Below are 19,199 nucleotides of genomic sequence, written 5' to 3' on the forward strand. Positions count from 1 at the left end.
CCGACACAAGACTCCCAAAGCAAGCGCTCTGATAGGAATTCCTACACGGCAAGTGATCCCCAGGTGGGCAGAGGAAACGTTGAAAGGATACCCTCAAAGCCTCTTGATAAAGTGCAATATCCCCACCGACACCTGGGAATCCCTGGCCAAAGACCGCCCTAAGTGGAGGAAGAGCATCCGGTAGGGCACTGAGCACCTCGAGTCTCATCGCTGAGAGCAAGCACAGGCAGCGGAAGGAATGTGCAGCAAACCAGACTGCCCACCCACCCTTTCCTTGAACAATTGTCTGGCTCTGTGACAGAGACTGTAATTCCTGTATTGGACTATACAGTCACCTGAGAACTCACTTTTAGAGTGGAAGAAAGTCTTCCTCGATTTCGAGGGACTGCCTTTGATGATGGATGGAAGGGACATTTGGGACACTTTTTCATCTAAAATACTGTTCCTATAAGCTCTATATTTTTTTTTAATTAAAAAAAAGTTGTACAATATTAGCTTCCCAAAAGGAGAAGCTACCTAGTTTCCTAGAAAGAAAACAGCTTACTGAAGACTCAACATGTTTGATATCCCAACTGAAAGAGATTTGGTTGGGTACATATGTGAGTTATTCCTGACAAAGCATAATTTCAGTGACATCTAGCAGTCTAGAAGATCTGGCCTTGTTGTTCATCTAGTTGCCAGGAGGGTGAAAAAGTTGCCTTGCAGTAGGCATGTCAAAATATTGGTGGCCCACCAATTTGCACAAGCTACAGACACAGGAAATGTTTGGTCAGAGAATTTAGTTGGCAGCATACTTGGCTGGAGTGTGCAAAATCCAGCAAGGCAGCCGCTTTTAAACAGCTACAGAACATCACAAAAGGGAAAATTGTGTTGGTGACAGAAAAATAGACAAATTGTTGACAATGATACAGCAGAGACATGTAAACAACATTGCCCCTTTGGATGCTCAAGAACTGTAGGTCCTGCTGCAGAAGGTACACCAAAGGAGAATGGTCCTATTTGGGGCTGAGGGTCACTCTGCAGTGGAATCACAGATACTAGCTGTTTTGTGTGTGGCTGCAAATGAGGAAGGAATGCTGGCATTAGAGCAAGTATGTCACAAACCTAAGCTGTGAACTCCCACAATCTCTGAGAGGTATAATTTCAACAATGTGCACAATCATTGTCCCTTTTAGACTTTCAATGTGCATAAATTGAATGGTATACTTTTCTTGACGGTGGGGTGACAGACAAGGAACAGCAAGAAGATGCTGAGGCATCCATGCCAAAGAATGTTTTTCAGGGGCTTTCTCAGTTGGGTCAGCAGCCATGAATGTAGAGGAAAGCCCTGTTCTGAGCAATCCTCTCTGTTATATATGCAGACTATAGATATACTCTCTGTGTAGTCACTGTATAGTTGCATAAGATGGAGACTTGTTACCTGATGTACTCTCAATAAGGTTTACACTGTGTATATACTATGCTGGCACCACTAGAGGGTGCAACTGGTGGAAACTGGTGTTTCCTGCCCCTGTGGCAGAGGCTGTGCACCAGAGGGCACTGCGGTGGGAGACTGTGAGTCACCTGCATAGGTGTGCAGGGCCCATATAAAAGACTGCCCACCTTGCTTGTGGAGTTACGAATAAAGGACCAAGGTCACTACAGTTTGAGTACATTCATATGTGGAGTCATTCATATGTGCATTACAGACATAATAACTGGCGACGAGAATACGGACTTTCACGCGATTATGGCTACCTTTGGCACACTAAAAGACTTCGCAGAGGGTGATGATTGGGATGCCTTTACAGAAAAGCTCGAGCAATATTTTGTGGCAAACGACCTGGCAGGGGAGACAGACACATTGGCGGAGAAGCGCAAGGCTATACTGCTGACTAGTTGTGGGCCTGAGGTCTACTGCCTCGTCAGGGACTTGCTGGCACCCATGAAGGCCAAGGATAAGACATATGATGAGCTGACTGAACTAATTAGCGACCAACTGAAACCAAAACAGAGCATCCTCACTGCCAGGCACAGATTCTACACTCACTGCAGACCTGAGGGCCGGGAGTTTGCAAAATATGCTGCCGACCTCAAGAGACTTGCGGCACCATGTGATTTCGGCACGCACCTCAACAAAGCATTGCGAGACATCTTAGTTATGGGAATTGGCCTGACAGCCTCCTTCACAAGTAATTATCTGCCGACACCATAGTCAACCTGCAGATGGCCATCAGCTTCAGTCAGGCGTTCAAGACCTCGACCTGCAGCACCAAGCAAATTATTCATCCTTTGGGCTCAAACCCGGCAAGTACTGTACACAGAATGGTGCATTTCACAGGCAAGACTGTAGAACGTGGCTCTGCCCAGGGCAGAGAGCACACACCTCCGGGTTCCAGAATTCAGAGTCCGCCGAGGGGTGCTAATTGAGTAGCACCATGCTGGCATTGCAGAGGAAACCATAGGGCTCACTAGTGTCAGTTTGCTGAGTACGTATGCAAAGCCTTAACATGAAGGGCCACCTCCAGCATATGTGTAAAATAAATACGACTCACAATCTAGCAGAGGAGTCGGTAGATGACTTTGAATCCAGCAGGGAGTATGATGATTTGGCCAGAGAGGCAGCTCAGCCCCTAGAAGAAGTGTATGGAGTGCATACCTGCATCACCGATTGTCCTCCAGTGAAGATAGAAGTCGAGATAAACGGCATTCCAGTCTTCATGGAAGTGGACATGGGAACAAGCCCGTCAGTGATGAGCCATGATAGAGAATACAAGCAAGTTGTTAAGTTGGGAGAAAACACAGACAGCAGTTAGATTGCGAACGTGTGAACTGGCACGATGCATTAGGCCATCAATCACACTTGACATCTCAGGACTTTGGGCTGAGAGCCAACCATGGGTTAACAACACATACTGTTGAGCCAATAGTATCAAAGAGGGAGAGTTCATTGTTGTAAATTATCAAAGAATCAAAGGGGGGATTGATAGAGAATACAAGCAAGTTGTTAAGTTGGGACAAAATTGCCATCGCGGGAATCTCAGCAATTGGAGAAACAAGGGGTGCTTATTAAAATGCATAGCTCCTCCAATAGCCCGTATGGCCACTACAGAAATCTAATGAAACATGCTGTTTGACCGTCGATTATACGAAAGCTAATCAGTGTATTGATCAAAAAGCTCCTTTTATCGCAGATCCCTCCACCATTTTTAATGCCCTCAAATCGGAACATAAATATTTCTCGGTTATAGATATGGCAAACGGATTTTGGTCGGTGTCTCTGGCACCGGAGGTTCGACAGTGGTTTGCTTTCACTGTCCAAGGACAACAGTATACTTGGATTCGGCTACCGCAGGGTTTCCACAACAGCCCTACGGTATTCCACATGGCTTTACAAAGCCATTTGCGAGAATTACCTCCCCTGTCATCCACAGTCATCCAATATGCAGACGATATCCAGCTAGCTTCAAACACGGAAGAACAGCATGAACAAGATTTACGAGCTCTGCTGGACCACCTTTGGCTGAAAGGACATAAAGCCAGCATCGACAAAGCACAAATATCCCAAGAAGAGGTTGTATACCTGGGACAAAAGATTTCACAAGGAAAGAGAGAACTTACCCAGGATAGAACTGCAGCCATTCGGGCTGCTAAAAAAACCACCACTATTCAGGAACTAAGGTCGTTTTTGGGATTGTGTAACTTTAACAGAAATTGGATTGACTTCTTCACACAGCTTGCTCAGCCATTGAATGATATCTTAAAGGGGAAACGTGCCTCTAAAGAAGCCATCACCCTCACTAAGGAACAGCAAGAGGCCTTCCTGAGTTTGAAAAACGCCTTGTGTTCGGCACTGGCTCTGGGAACCCCGATAGTGGTAAGCCATTTACCCTGTTTGTCCATGAGAAAGAAGGATACATGACAGTTATACTGACACAAGAACATGGGAATCGGCAAAGACCTATTGGCTATTATTCGGTAAAACTGGATGCGGTAGCCCTTGGATGGGGAAGTTTCCTAAGGGCCATGGAAGCTACATGTCGAGCGGTAATGATAACTGCGGGTCTAGTCCTCGACCAAAAGCTGATTGTCAAGTGTCCCCACACCGTACACGCTTTGCTGTCTATGAATGCATTGTCTCAGGTGACGGCAGCTAGATGGACCCGCTGGACAGCAGTTTTGGAAGCTCCTAATCTCCATATCGTCCGGGCCAGCCCGGTTAATCCCGCAACTATGCTCCCGATGTCAGAATCGAGGGAACAAGAGGGGGGAGAATGTGAAGAGCATGACTGCATGGAGATTTTAAAAGAAACAGAAGAAGCAGCCTTAGCAGCAGAGGAGCCTCTACACAACCCAGACCTCATCCTGTTTACAGATGGTTCCTCCTTTGTTGACAATGTTACCAGAAAAACAGGATGGGCAGTTACAATTTTATATGAAGTAGTGGCAAAAGGATGTTTACCCTCAGGAACGTCAGCACAATAGGCCGAGTTACGGGCCCTATCAGGAGCATGTCGAATAGCAGAAGGACAGACAGCTAATGTCTACACAGATTCGCGTTATACTTTTGGAGTTGCTCACAACTTTGTTCTGTTATAGCGGAAAAGAGGATTCCTCACTGCTGCTGGTACACCTATCCGAAATGGAAAAGAAGTCCGAGACTTACTAGAGGCCATACAATTACCTCAGGAAGTGTCCATCCCGAAGTGTAAGGCCCATACTAAGGAAAATACCACAGGGAAATGCCGTAGCCGACCAGGCAGCTAAAGATGTCGCCTCACAGGGCGCTTCCCGAGAAAAACCAACACAGATGTGCAGATTGAAAGCACTCAGGACTCTGACACGAGATCTTCAAACAATGCAAGGCGAGTGCTCCCGAGAGGAAAAACGGACATGGATTGAGGCAGGAATTAAACTATGCGAAGATGGTGTCTGGAGACAAAGAGTTACCGACAAGCCAGTCATGCCACAAGCGCTTATGCCTTTTTTAGCCCAACAGATCCACTCGTGAGGACACTTGGCCTCATAACAGATGACGGCATGGTTCCAGAAAAGCTGGTGGGGTCGGGGATTTAAAAAACATGCCCAGCTGGTAGCTGACCGCTGTGTGGTCTGCCAGAAAAATAATTCTGGACCCATCACGGTAATGCCCCAACTGAGGCCCCCTGCCCCTGACGGACCATTCCAGCATCTGCAGGTCAATTATATATCTCTCCCTCCATGCCAAGGATACACTAACATTCTTGTCATGGTCGACAGATTCTCTAGATGGGTAGAAGCTGTCCCAACTAAAAGAGCCACAGCCAATCACACTGCAAAGGTCTTGTGTAAGGATTACATTCCCTGATGGGGAGTCCCGAATAGCATTGAAGTGTGTTCCCTGATCTGAGTCACAGGTGTTGTCTGCCAAGAAGTCTGTAGGTTACTGAACATTACGTGGGATTTACACTGTCATTATCACCCACAATCATCAAGACAAGTAGAGCGAATGAATCGAACTCTGAAACCACAACTTGCCAAATATCACCAAGAAGGAACACTATGGCCCCAGGCACTACCAATAGTGCTATGTAGCATTAGGGCAACCCCGAACAGAACTACAGGTCTAAGCCCGTTTGAAATTATAACAGGAAGACCCATGTCGCTGCTAGGAACTATCGATTAACGGAAAGCTGATGTTCACTTAATGAGTGACACTTTGTTATCATACTGTCAGAACCTAACCAATGCTATTAGTTCTGTTTCCCGACAGGCATCGGCAATTTGGGATAATCCACCCGAAGGAGGACACAACATCATCCCAGGAGTCTGGGTTTAAGTGAAAAAGTTGCGTAAAGAACCTTTGGGTGCCAAGTGGGAGGGACCTTACCAAGTGTTATTGACCACCAAGGCAGCTGTTAAAGTCCAAGGAAAGAAAGCGTGGATCCACGCCTCACACGTTAAACGAGCATCCGTAACTGAAGCTGAAATCTGATAAGGACAATTACTTCTTGTCAAAATGTATAAATTTACTGTACTACTGACTGTAGGTATTCTAGGCATTTACCTACTTCTTACTAGCCGACCCTCTGCACCAAAGGGAAATAGTAGAGTACTCTGGGAATTACATGTAAATACTTTTTTACATATGTCATACGTTTATGCCAAACAAGGTAACATGTCCAGTTGTTGGGTGTGTGCGCATATTTCTATTCACTCAAAGGGAGGGATTCCCTTGAGGCCAATTCCCTTGAATATCTCAGAAATGGCTGAGTGGATAATTAATCAAAACAAAACAGGCAATGCGTTTCAGGATACGGAAGACTGGGCACGTAAATGGAAGTCAGCAGGTTACAATCTGACTACCTTTGAAGGGGGGTACCAACCGTGCTACAATAATTCCAAACGTCCCCCATTTTTTGTTATCACTATTACAACGGGGGTAGGAAGACCCGGGGAATTGGTATGTCTGATTAGAAACTTAACAGGGGGGCCAAAATATGGGGTATAGTAACTGCTCCCGAAATTATAATATAATCAAGCCATGGAACCGTTCAAACTGGGCCGATGTGGGAGTTCTTAACGTAACGGGGTTTCTGAATAAAACAGATGGAAAGGCCTGGACAGGTCCCAGAGTGTTGCTGACAAAGAAACAGCCTATAATTGCCTATAATGGCACCTATTGGGTGTGTGGCCACAAGGTCTACCCTTGGCTGCCCCAGAATTGGACGGGATCCTGCTATTTAGCCTACATTGTGCCATATATGTATCATATAAAGTCCCTGTTGGAACATTTACGCCTTCCTAAGCGAGCTATCACAGAAAAAGAGAGGTTCTTTGCCATTCCGGTCCCTGGTTATGGGACCGCCAAACTGGCAAGGGAATCCATTAACATGGCATTCATTGTGGAACAGGTAGCCAATGATACCTTAGAGGCCTTAGTTAAAATCAATGCAGAAATGGTAGCAATCCGCATAGTAGCCCTACAGAATAGAATGGCCCTTGGCTACATCCTGGCTGAAAAGGGAGGTACTTGCGTCCTAATCGGAACTGAGTGTTGCACATATATCCCAGATAGCTCCAAAGAAATGATCCACTTAGCGGAGTATATCCAAAAGGAGGTAGGAAAACTTATGCAACCCCCATCATTCACTTTGTGGAGTGGGGCCATTGAATGGCTAGGTTCAATAGGAACTTCATTGGTGGAAGGTTTAATTCTATTCATTGTAATTATTTTACTTGTATATTGTTTGTTTATGTTGATTAAATGTTGTTGCAACCAGGCGGCTGTAGCTGCTGTCCCGCAGGTGAGACACCTTGCAGGTCCCAGCAGACCATCTGTACGTGGCACAGGGGTATGTTATGTTTAAGGGAAGGTTGTTTACTGGTTGAATTAAGATATTGATTTGAATTAAATTGGAATTAGGTTAATTAACCTACTAAAACCAGACTTTCATTGTGGCCACGATGGAATTCTGGTTGGTGTAAATTTGTGTGGAAGCTACTAGTCCGGACATGTGGTGAAACACATCAACAAATTTTAGAAGGAAACTCTATTAGCATGTATGAAATTTTTTTGTAGAATGTTTAACCAGTGATATCTGATGTTTTATGATTCAATTTTTGAAAGAATCAAAGGGGGGATTGATAGAGAATACAAGCAAGTTGTTCAGTTGGGACAAAACACAGACAGGAGTTAGATTGCGAACGTGTGAACTGGCACGATGCATTAGGCCATCAATCACACTTGACATCTCAGGACTTTGGGCTGAGAGCCAACCATGGGTTAACAACACATACTGTTGAGCCAATAGTATCAATGAGGGCGAGTTCATTGTTGTAAGTTGACCCAGTATAAATTCAGCCATTTTCAGACATGTGCTGCCAGTGTAACAAAGACCTGGAATTCTGCCAAGGATCTGTTGCTGCTGCTAAAATAGAGTTACTTTAAACCGGATTTCTAAACTCATTGAAAATTAAGAGATCTAACACGCCAGGATATCTTTCAGAGGCTATGGAACGAGAAGCGACCTGAGCTGGTTCCAGTATAGGAAAAGTTACACACCTACACCAAGGAACCGATCTCAGTCCTTGGTCGTGCGGATGTAAGTATAATCCATAATGGCGTGGTGCACAAGTTACCTCTGTGGATTGTTGCAGGTGATGGTCCAATGCTACTTGGAAGAAGGTGGATGGGGAAGATCCAGTGGAAATGGGAAGACCGCTTCACTCCAGCAATCGATGTTCCCCCATGCGCAGAGGCAAAGCAAAACCTCACCTCGCTTGGGCCAGGCACCAGAGAACAGACCAGCGCAGCACCGGAGGCACAGACCATCCACCACGACTGCGTGGCAATGATCCGACCGGAACGACCTAAAAGTACCTTCCCGGCTCCAGTGGCAGAACTCCTGGGGAGGAAGATCGAATTCACAGGCACTCTTCCAGCTTTTGTGGCAGAATCGTGGGAGAGAAGGTTCAAGGCAGTCGACCTCGAGGACAGAGGCAAGGTGGCATCCCTGCTGCAGCGAGGTCCAGGGTGGCTGAAAAAAAAATGGCTGTGGCCATACCACGAGGTGCAACACTGAGGGACCAACACATGGTGTCTAACAAAGGATTTGTTTGGGGTAAAGCCAGCAGCGTTCTCTTAAATGAGACCTGCAACCAACTGAACTTAAAGAGACATTGTATACATGGCAATCAATGTAACGAGCCGATTAAGATTGTGAACTAAATGTTATTGCGAGATGTTGGTACCAGTCCCAATGTAAAGAACAAAATGTTGTTGTGAGATGTTGGGAATAGAGTGTCCCCAAAAGTAGCAAGCGAGCGAATTCGAGAGGGTAAAGGCACTGATCCTGATGCCCTGCCCCAGGTGTCCCCACAAGTTATAGGCCAGCGACCTCAGAAGAGTGAAGGCACTGATCCTGATACCCTGCCCCAGGTCTATCCCACGCTGCAGGCACCCGATGGCACTATCCGCCACGGACCTGAAAACGAAAACGGCGCCAATACGCGCAGTCGGCCGCCGTTGCTCACCACCCGGGTGGAGATGGCACAGCCCCCAGACCCAGTCACTACCTCGGCCATGTCCGGGAAGGTCAGAACCAATGAGTTCCACAAATGGGACCTGAAACAGCCAGGTTCCCAACGCCGTTAGAGAACAGGCAGAAGATTCTGCAGCCCTCAAAGGAGGACAGGGAGGTCACACACATCTGTGGCTCTGCCCACCACTAGGCAATGGTAAAGGCCCTGAGTCCTGGCTAGGTGAGCGAACCAAGCCCACCCCACTAGCAGGGGGCGCAGTGCCGCCATTAGATGACTCGTACCCTGCCCAGTTGCTCTGGAACCTGCGTCGTCGCATACCTGTACGGCTACCTCAGTACTTACCATGATTGAACCATGAATGCAATCTACCCAATCTTGGCGCACGACCGCAAAACGTAACGAATGTAAGTCACTGAACCAAGGTGTAACAATACAAATGCAAATTCCTTTCTTTGTAATTGCACTGTTTCTGATCCTGTATGTTAATGTAACGGGCCTGCTGCATGATCTCGCTGTGGGGGGGGGGAAATGGATGTATGTAGCCATGGACACATACATGGATCACACCCAGAACCCACTGGAACCTCCACTGCATCATCAAACCATTCCAACCTGGTAACCACTACCAAACGTTGTGGCAAAAGGACTTGGGGGTTAACAGGGAGAGAGCCAAGTCAAAGCACAGTCAAGGTGCAAGGGCTGTGGCACTTAAGTCTGGGGAGAGCTAAGCCAGAGCACATAGTGCAAAGGTAATTGGCACAAAGGACTTGGGGGAGAGTGATGTTATATATGCAGACTATAGATATACTCTCTGTGTAGTCACTGTATAATTGCATAAGATGGAGACTTGTTACCTGATGTACTAGCAATAAGGTTTACACTGTGTATATACTATGCTGGCACCACCAGAGGGTGGAGACTGGTGTTTTCTGCCCCTGTGGCAGAGGCTGTCCATCAGAGGGCACTGCGGTGGGAGACCTGAGGGTCACCTACATAGGTGTGCAGGGCCCAGTATAAAAGGCTGCCCACCATGCTTGTGCCTCACTCTGGAGTTACGAATAAAGGACCAAGGTCACTACAGTTTAAGTACAACACAATGCCTCGTGGAGTCATTCAGAAGTGCATTACAGATATAACACCCTCAGTGTTGTTTCTCCTTCAAATAATGCCAGCCCTTTGGACGACTGCACAATGAACGTATCACGGTTGCTTCTTGGATGTGTGTGATGATGTTTCTGTGGTCAGATATCACCTGAGCATGAATTCAATGCAAACCTTTCCTTTCACAATGACCATGGGGTTACTATGAAGAGCTCTGATGCCCACATGGATATCATGTACAACTCTGCACTCAAGGGAATCTTACCATCCTGTGAGAGCTGTGCATCATGTCCCACTGATGTTTCCAATTGTAGAGGAAAAATAATGATTGCACATCCCTTATAAACATAGTGGTTGTTTCTTCCCGGATACATATGTGCACTGCAGGCAGCCTCATGTGGCAGATGTCTTCTGTGGTGGTTTGGAAGCTTGCAGTAGTATACTGTGGTAATCTTCCCTTGAACAGGAAGAGTTGTTCTTGATCCAGATGTTGTGTGCAGATTACTGGCACAACACCATGAGAGCCTGTCTTGTGAAGTGCAAAGGCAGGTCTCTGACATGCTCAAGTGCAGGTCCCTGGGCAGTGACAAGTGTGGGCAAAAGGCCTCAATTATCATTGTACCTGTGCTTGCTAGCCCCTTGTACACTCCTTTTTCTCATCTCAATTCCACAGCGCTATTGGAAATCCCCACTCGTTTTAAGGTACATTATCAAAGCCTCCAGTAATCCAAGAATAATGAAGTAAAAGCACTGGCAGGGGAAATACAGCAAGAATACAAAAATGGAGGCTGACCCAACAAAACCAGCTAATGATTAGAACCAAATGCAGCAAAGTGTAAAAGGCAAAGGAAATAGCAAAAAAAAATTCTAAAACCTACTTTCAGACTTTAAGTAGCCTGTTTCCTCAGGCTTAGCTTTAAGACTCCTGAAATGTGACATTCCTATGGGTGCAGACTTACTGATATTGTAAAATTGACTGCCCTAAATGATATACTGGTATACTATTTTAAAACAAGCAAAAACTGTAGATGCTGGTTTTTACCTAAATTTGCCCATTGTAAAATCAGGCATGCAAGGGTAGGCACTCAATTTTCCAACCTTCACCCACGGCATGCTAGGCCCTGCAACATTTGCCCTAGTATGTAGTTATTACACCCAAGTATGATCAATTCGTTTAAATATTCTACTGTGATATAGCACCTGCTTTTCCTGGAGGGTCTGCGCCCAACTGCACTGCGCCAAGACCTACCGCAACATGGTTATATTTCCTGTTTTGTATCCTTTGCATAATCCAAAACACCCTGCCATGGGTAAGCTCACTCTCCAGGGAAAGCCGTAGTAACTTAAAGGCCAGCTGCAGCTTAAAGGGCCAGTGTATTTATGACTGCCTCCTGACATTGTGCCTGGCTTTGTTTCTGTTTGTTCTCATTAGTTTTTCTGCACTTTTGTGCTTATCTGCATTTGGCAGAGTGCCTTCCGTTAAGCATCAAGCAGAGGCACTATATAAATGCAAGTTATTTCTTTCCTGTTGAACCCAGGGAAAATGCATATAATTGTTGACTCTTCAGACCAGAACATCAGTCACTTATTGAATGCAGTATTGCACTGCTAACTGACTGATGTTACAAATTCTGGGAGTGGCCTCCTGAAAAGGCAAAGAAAAAGGAAGATGGTAGATACTTTGACTCTCACCCTCTCCCTCTCCTGGAGTGTGGTTGCATGTCCTCCTGTAACAGGTCGCAGAGCTCTCAGACTGCCTCCATGGGGAATCTAAGCCTTTGAAGGCTTCTGTAACATTAAGAAGATTCCTGTGAGACCAATAGATTTGTCCATGAGAGTAATGGCAGGTAGGTTCTGTCATGTATTTCACCATCTTGCAATGACAATAGTATGTAACTGTAACTCATGCACACTGTACCTGTACCCCTGAAATGCACACCCTGACCACAGGGGATGAGCTTGCGGGAGACACTCCTCACCTGGGCTTCCAGGTGCAAAAGGGGAGGTCCCACCCAGGGTCAGCACTCCTTGGTCCTGTGAATAAAGTGAAGGTCACAGAATGACCGTGTCTGATACATACATGCCTCGTGTGAGTTTGTAACAAGGTGCAGAGACACTACATCTGGCAACGAGAAACGGGAATCACCGAACGACGAGGATGGCCATCAGTGGCACAGAGGAACGCTACTGTGTGGGTGAGGACTGGGACGACTTTGTGGAAAGACTCCAGCAGAGCTTTGTCACAAAGGACTGGCTGGAAGAGACAGCGGTTGACAAGCGGAAGGCGCATCTACTGACCAGCTGTGGTCCACAGACATATGCGCTAATGAAAGACCTGCTCGCACCCCAAAAGCCAACGGACAAGTCCTTCAAAGAGCTCAGCCAGCTGATCAGTGAGCATCTCAAGCCAGCAAGTAGCGTACACATGGCCCGACACCGGTTCTACTCTCACCGGCATCGGGAGGGTCAAAACGTCACGAAATTCGTGGCAGAACTGCGGCGTTTGGTCAGTCTCTGTAAGTTCTCCGATGTCTGCAGGGGGGAGATGTTAAGGGACTTTTTCATCGAGTGCATTAATCATGCCAGCATTTTCAGGAAGCTCATAAAGACTAAGGACTTGACTTTAGAAGGGGCGGCATTGATAGCTCAGACCTTTATGGCAGGGGAAGAGGAGACCAAGCTAATTTACACACGCAGCCCTGGTTTTAATGTTGTGATGAACCAGGGAGTTAATGTTGTAAAAGTGATACAGAGCCCAGAACACAGAACTGCAGGCAGGAAAGAGCAATTCGACACCGCCTAGGCAGGCAGGCAAGGGCAATTCGACACCGTCCAGGCAGTAACAAGCTCCAGAGTGGGACAGCAACAGAGACAATGGAAAGGGGATCGGCAATTCATGCCATCATGAGGAACAATGCATCCCGTGATGGGACCATTAACACCCTCCATCAGAGTGCTTAGAAACAGCCAAACGGGCCATCAGAGAGGAATGCCTGGGAATAGTCCTTTTGTTAACAGCACTCTCAGCTCATGTTGGAGGTGTGGGGGCAGACACACTGCCAAAAGCTGCAGGTTCCAGCTTTATACCTGTAGGATTTGTAATGTCAGTGGACACTTGGCCAGGATGTGCAAAAAGGCAGTAGCGAGGCTAGTCTGCGAGACAGAGGAACCAGACGAGGGGTCTGAAATGCAGGATGAGGCCTGGGGAACAACCATGGATGCTGAAGTTCAGAGAGTTCATGTGGCTTACGTCCACAGCTCATACACTAAAACGCCACCCATGATGACGACAGTCTTACTTAATGCACATGGAGCTGGATACGGGAGCTAGCCAGTCCCTTATGAGCGCCCAACAATTTGAGAGACTATGGCCACACAGAGCCAGCAGGCCCAAATTGGAACGCATTGAGACGCAGCTACGTACGTACACCAAAGAGATCATCCCAGTGCTGGGCAGTGCAAACTTGGTGGTAACGCATAATGAATTACAGAACCGACTACCACTCTGGATTGTTCCGGGAAATGGCCCCGTGCTTTTGGGGAGGAGTTGGCTAGCTGAGATGAATTGTAAATGGGGGGATGTGCACGCCGTTTCATCTGTGGAGCGAAGTTCATGCTCGCAGATATTGCAAAAATTTGAGTCACTCTTTCAACCCGGTGTCGGAACGTTCAAGGGCACTAAAGTAGTGATATGCATCACTCCGGACGCCAGACCAGTGCACCACAAAGCCAGAGCGGTGCCGTACGTGATGCGTGAGAAAATAGAAAGTGAACTGGACAGGCTGCTCAGAGAGGGCATAATTTCGGCCGTTGAATTCAGCGACTGGGCAAGTCCCATCGTTCCCGTCCTCAAAGCAGATGGCTCGGTTAGGATTTGTGGCGACTACAAAGCCACCATCAACCGAGTGTCGCTACAAGACCAATACCCGCATCCGAGAGCGGAGGACGTCTTTTCCACGCTGGCAGGTGGAAAGCTGTTCACGAAGCTGGACCTCACTTCGGCCTACATGACTCAGGAACTGGCTGAAGATTCCAAGCTTCTGACCACCATCATGACTCACAAAGGATTATTTGTCTACAACAGGTGCCGGTTTGGCATTCGTTCAGCAGCGGCTATCTTTCAGCGAAACATGGAAAGCTTGCTCAAGTCCATACCTGGAATGATCGTATTCCAAGACGACATTCTTATAACGGGTCGAGACACCGAGGAACACCTCCGCAACCTGAAGGAGGTGTTATGCCGATTGGATCGGGTAGGCTTGCGGCTGAAAAAGGCCAAGTGCGTGTTTTTGGCCCCAGAGGTTGAGTTCCTGGGCAGGAGGGTTGCCGCAGACGGGATCTGGCCCACTGAATCAAAAACTGAGGCGATTCGCCGGGCGGAGTTGCGATCATTCCTGGGACTTTTGAACTATTTTGGGAACTTGCTGCCGAACTTAAGCACATTGTTGGAGCCGTTACACATGCTCCTCCGTAAAGATTGTGAATGGTTTTGGGGGGATTGACTCAGACCTGGAACACTGGGTGCGCAGGTGCACGACGTGTGCCCAGCTGGGCAATGCCCCCAGGGAGGCTCCACTCAGCCTGTGGCCTTGGCCCACCAGACCATGGTCACGCATTCACGTAGACTATGCAGGCCCGTTCATGGGGAAAATGTTCCTGATCATTGTCGATGCATACTTGAAGTGGATCGAGTGCATCATATTGAACTCGTGCACGACATCCATCACTGTGGAGAGTCTGCGTACGGTTTTCGCGACCCACGGCTTGCCGGACATCCTGGTTAGCGACAATGGCCCATGTTTTACCAGCCATGAATTCCAGTTTATGTCAGGCAATGGGATCAAGCACGTCTGGACAGCGTGGTTCAAGCCGGCTTCCAATGGCCAGGCGGAACGGGCGGTCCAAGTCATAAAGCAGGGCATGCTATGCATCCAAGGACCCTCCTTTCAGTGACCGCCTATCGCGCCTCCTGCTGGCCTACAGGTCCCGGCCACACTCGCTCACGGGAGTCCCGCCAGCGGAACTCCTCATGAAACGCTGCTCAAGACGCAGCTGTCCCTCATTCACACAGACCTGGCAGACATTGTTGAGGGCAAGCACCAGTCCCAAACCGAGCTCATGATCGAGGCTCAAGGGGGAGGTGTATAGAAATAGATGACCCGGTATTTGTTCTTAACCATGCTTTGGGACCCAAATGGCTTGAGGGCACTGTAATCGGCAAAGAAGGAAACAGGGTCATGGTGGTCAGACTAAATAATGGGCAGATATGCCGCAAACACTTGGATCAAGTAAAGACAAAGTTCAGCATAGACACGGAGGAACCGGAAGGAGAGCATGATGAGATAGCACCCACACCACTGCCAGCGTATGAGCAACAAAGACAGCCCTCAGCATGCACAGTCCCGGCGACCAGCCCGGACAGGCCGGAATCACCTCAAGTGACAGAGACGCGTGCTGAGGCTCAGCCACCAGAGCCACAACTGCGGCGCTCCACGAGAGAGCGTCGACCATCCAACCTCTGAAACTAAAAGACTTAAGGGGGGAGGTGATTTCATGTATTTCACCATCTTGCAATGACAATAGTATGTAACTGTAACTCATGCACACTGTACCTGTACCCCTGAAATGCACACCCTGACCACAGGGGTGAGCTTGCGGGAGACACTCCTCACCTGGGCTTCTAGGTATAAAAGGGGAGGTCCCACCCAGGGTCAGCACTCCTTGGTCCTGGGAATAAAGTGAAGGTCACAGAGTGACCGTGTCGGATACATACATCCTCGTGTGAGTTTGTAACAAGGTGCAGAGACTACAGGTTCCCTCCTTCATCCATCATACTTCCCCTCCTTGCTATTTAAAATCACTTTCTGTTCAAACTTCTTTTTCTCCAAATAGGTTGATGTGGATTTATTGATTAGAAACTGGACTGAAATAAGGACATTCGAGCTGCTGTACATAGTTTTAAGATTTTCTTTGCCATTTTTAAATTTGTACTATGGGTAAGTAGAGGTTTGTAATCACCATTCTCACTGATGATGCTAAACAACATGGAATTGCCAGTGTGGTAAAAGGAAGGATGCCCTACAAATACTCAAGAGCCCTCAACATTTGGACGTGCCATGCGCAACAATGAACTGGGTAAATGTTAGGAAACCCTTGGTCCGAAATGGAAATTACATGTGTTCTGCAACTTAAGGTCTGGCGCTTTAAAAACGCATTGCTCCACGCTCCAACACCCAGTTTACATGGGCACTGCCTAACGCTGAGCCGCTACCAGCAATATCTAAGGAATGCTGGTGGCAGGACACTGTATCATTTGTCCCTTACTTTAATTCAACTTGCACAGCTAGCTTCTTTGAAATGCCTTTGAAACCCAAGAAATGTATGGACTGGAAGTGCGTGGGCAGTATAGTGGGGGTGGAGAACCAAAGTAACCAGCCCCGGTCCATTCTTAGTACACTTGAGGCATACCGCATGGAAAAATCAGCCCTATACGGTTAGAATAATTAAAATGTGATGTCCATGTTCTGTATTACTCATACCAATGCTAATGAAGAAGCATTTGGTTGCAGATTTTCTTTTTCATGTGCTTCCTGAAGTTGTTTTCTCAGATCCTCCAACTGCACACTGTACAGTTTGCTCTGATGATCCAGTAGAATCTTCTGTGACTTCAATTCCTGTTGAACCTTTTCCATGTTTTTCTGACAATAGAAAAATACATCTAATAATTTAATGAAAATCTACAAAACAGGTAGTCTCTGAAGGAAAGCATTTAAAATTTGTGATTAGTCAGTTTCCTTTGATGGGAAAATAGATTCCTGTAAATTAGAGGACTGATTGGGTCCAAATCAAAATAACTGGAGTATGCTTAATGCAGAAAGGACGCATCTCCCACAACTACCACCAGCTAAAATTGCTAGAATCGTTATGTGTGGCCATACCACTACATATTTGGTGCATGTTGAATCATAGAATCTTACAGCACAGAAGGAGGTCATTTGGCCTATTCAAGTATATGCCCAATTGTCTTTTGAAAGTTCTTAAGGAATTTGCACCCACCAACCTTTCAGGTAGTGCGTTCCAGATCTTAACAACCCTCTGGCTGAAAAAATCATAATTTTTCCTTTCTCATTTCTGCCAATTCTTTTAAATCTATGGCCTCTGGTTAGTGACCAATAAGATCAGCCATGATCTTATTGAATGGTGGTGCAGGCTCAAAGGGCCGAATGGCCTGCTGCTGCACCTAATTTCTATGTTTCCATGACCCACTTGCCTGAGAAAACAGTGTTTCCCTGCTCTATCAAAATCCCTCATAATTATGAATACCTCTATTAGGTCTCCCTTTAACCTTCTCTGCTATAAGGGGAACAATCCCAGTTTCTCCAATCTCTCCACATAACTGAAGTTTCTCATTCCTGGTATAGTTCTGGTAAACCTTCTCTATACCCTCTATAAGGCCTTGACATACTTCCTAAAGTGTGGTGCACAGAATTGTACACAATACTCCAGCTGAGGCTGACTGGTGATTTTTAAAGGTTTAGCGTGACTTCCTTGTTTTTGTATCCAATGCCCATATTTATAAAGTCAAGTATCCCATATGCTTTCTCAATTTGCCCTGCCATATTCAAAGAATTGTGAATATGCACCACCAGGTCCCTCTACTCTTGCAACCCCTCAAAACAGTACTGTTTTGATTATACTGCCTCTCCATGTTGTTCACCCAAAGTGCATTCCTTCACACTTATTCACATGAAATTGCATCTGCAATGTGTCTGCCCATTTGACCAGTCTGGCTATGCCCTCCTGAATTCTGTTACTATCCTGCTCACTATTTACTATATGGTCAAGTTTTGTATCATCCGCAAACTTCAAAATTGTACTCCCTATACCCAAGTCCAGGTCATTTATATATAGCTAGGAAAGCAATATTCATATACCAATTCCTGGGGACCCCACAACATACTTCTCTCCAGTCAGTAAAACATCTGTTCACCACTACTCTCTGCCTCATATTCCTTAGCCAATTACATTTCCAAGTTACCACCATTCCTTTAATTCTACATGCTTCTATTTTTCAATAAGTCTGTTATGTGGCACTTCATCAAATGTGTTTTGAAAGTCCATATATACAACATCTACTACACTACCATCATCAACATTCACTGTTACTTATCAAAGAACTCAATCAGCTTAGTCAGACATGATTCGCCTTTAACAAATCAATGCTGAATGTCTCTTATTAACTCATGCTTCTCCAAGTGAGAATTAAATCTGTCCTTGACAATGGTCTCTATTAGTTTTCTCACCACTGATGTTAGACAGATTTGCCTGTAGTTACTAGGTTTATCCCTCTCCCTATTTTAGAATAGATGTGTAACATTTGTAATCTGACAGTCCTCTGGCACCGCTCCCATATCCAAGGAGGATCGGAAGATTGTGATCAGAGCATCTTTTATATTCACCTTTGCTTCCCTGAGGAAAATGTTTAATAAGTGTAATGTTCATATTAGGTACTGAGTTTAGACAAAATAAATAGAGGACAGAAACACTGAAGGAGGAGAGATGGGGGCCGAAATTGTCATCCACCTGAAATGGGGCTCACTTACCGTTTTTTTTTCTTTTTTGGGGGGCAGAGACTCGATTGATTTTCAGCTGATTGAATTTTTTTTTGGGAGTGGGGCGGTGTACTGGCCGGCTGTGGTGTGGAAGTGTCATTCTGTCAGGTCGGCCGCCCCAATGAGTCATCAGCGCCATGCTGATGACGTCAGCGCATTGCTGATGATGTCAGCGCAACATGGATGTGCCGCGTCGCGTTGACACATCACAACGTCCCTCCCCTTTAGTTAAAAGGGTGGGCCGCTGAAAACTCTGCAGCCATATTAGTGGCATCCACTGGGCCATCAGGGAAGGTTTCAGCCAGGCCAGCGGCCCTTTACCCAAGAGGGGGTGCCGGGCTGCCTGCTGACGGCCCAGCCGAACCTGTGGCTGCCATTGTCGGGCCGACCTCGGAGTCGGCATCGCCAGACACACACAGCTTCCCGGTGGGGCAAGCTGTCGGGGGCACCAACCGGCCGCCAATCCACTCCCGCAGGGCAATT

The sequence above is a fragment of the Pristiophorus japonicus genome, chromosome 1 (genome assembly GCF_044704955.1).
Source record: "Pristiophorus japonicus isolate sPriJap1 chromosome 1, sPriJap1.hap1, whole genome shotgun sequence".
Taxonomy (NCBI): Eukaryota; Metazoa; Chordata; class Chondrichthyes; family Pristiophoridae; genus Pristiophorus; species Pristiophorus japonicus.